Here is a 1,718-nt window from a genome sequence, read left to right as displayed (position 1 = left end):
GAGGTGAGTGGATTGCCTGAGCCCGCGGGTTCGAGACCTGCCTGGGCAGTGAGACTTCATTTCTACAATAAATCAAGAATCAGCCGGGCATGGTAGCGCATGCCTGTAGTTCCAGCTACTTGGAAGGCTGAGGCGGAAGGATCGCCGGAGCCCAGCAGGTCGAGGCTGCGGTGGCTGGGAGCGGCCACTGCACTCCAGTCTGGGCGACAGAGTGAGACTCCAACTCAAAAATAAAAAAATAAAAAAAATAAAATGTTACTATAATGGAAGTAGCTTAATATAGCCCAAACAATTCAAAATCATTACCTCTTATTCTGTTATCATTTAGGTCTTTCAGTATTACAGACTCCAAAGTCAATAACTCAAAAGCAACTAACAGGGGCAGGGTTGTGAATTTTCTCAGTGTGAAATAGTTAGAGTCATGACTTTATCCTAAAGTCAGGGTGGGTTAGAAGTAGAGACCTTTGGCCTGAGTCTGGGGCCCAAATTATTTTAGGAGCCCTGTGATTTAACAAGAAAAACAGAGAAAGCCAGACCCCATCCCGAAACTATGTAATAAGAGAAAGTGGTTTATTTAAATTATTTGGTTCCATCTTTTCTCCCACTAGAATCAGTGCTTCCTCTACTTTCACTTCTTCTGAACAAAAAATTGCCCCAGTTTCTCATTTCCCTTGTTAGACATGCCTGTGGGATTAAGTTTGTGTCTAAACCAGCTAGTTGTTTCTTGTTCCTCAGCAAACCCTGCCATATGATCAAGGGCAATTTTTTTTGTTGTTGTCATGGTGACCGGCATTTACATAAGCAAGAACAGGGGGAAGCATTTCTTGTTTCAAATGACTCGTGGTAAATTTCATCTTAGTGGAAAGATAAAACAATTTTTTTTTTAAATTGAGGTCTCACTCTGTTGGAGTGCAGTGTGACACAATCACGACTCTCCATAGCCTTGACCTCTTGGGCTTGGATAATCCTTCCACCTCAGTCTCCCCAGTAGCTGGGACTACAGGTGTGTGCCACCATGTCCAGCTAATTTTTAAATTTTTTGTAGAGACAAGGTCTTGCCGTGTTATCTAGGCTGGTATTTTTGTTAGTTAGTTTGTTCATTTGTTTTAGTAGGAGTCTCACTCTGTTGCCCAGGCTGGAGTGCAGTGGCACAGTCACAGCCACTGCAGCCTTGCCCTGCTAGGCTCAGGTGATCTTCCGCCTCAGCCTTCAAAATGACTGGAACCTGGCCGGGTGTGGTGGCTCACGCCTATAATCCCCCCACTTTGGGAGGCCCAGGTGAGAGGATTACCTGAGCCCGTGGGTTTGAGACCAGCCGGGCAACTTGGCAAGCCCTCATCTCTACAATTTAAAAAAAAAGAGAGAGACTGGAACCACACATATGCACACCACCACACCTGGCTAAATTTTTTTTTTTTTGAGTCAGAGTCTCACTCTGTCACCCAGGCTGGAATGCATTGGCACATACACAACCACTACAGCCTCAACCTGCTGGGCTCAGGCGATCCTTCCACCTCAGCCTTCCCAGTAACTGGAACTACAGGCATGCGCCACCATACCTGGCTAATTTTTCTTGATTTATTGTAAAGATGAGAACTCACCAAGTTGCCCAGGCTGGTCTCGCATCCAGGGGCTCAGGCCATCCTCTCACCTCGGTCTCCTAAAGTGTTGGGATTATAGGTGTGAGCCACCATGCGCATCTAAATTTTTAATTTATT

The sequence above is a fragment of the Carlito syrichta genome, unplaced genomic scaffold (assembly GCF_000164805.1).
Source record: "Carlito syrichta isolate Samal-C Ts95f unplaced genomic scaffold, Tarsius_syrichta-2.0.1 Scaffold315828, whole genome shotgun sequence".
Lineage (NCBI taxonomy): Eukaryota > Metazoa > Chordata > Mammalia > Primates > Tarsiidae > Carlito > Carlito syrichta.
This window is presented reverse-complemented; position numbering follows the sequence as displayed.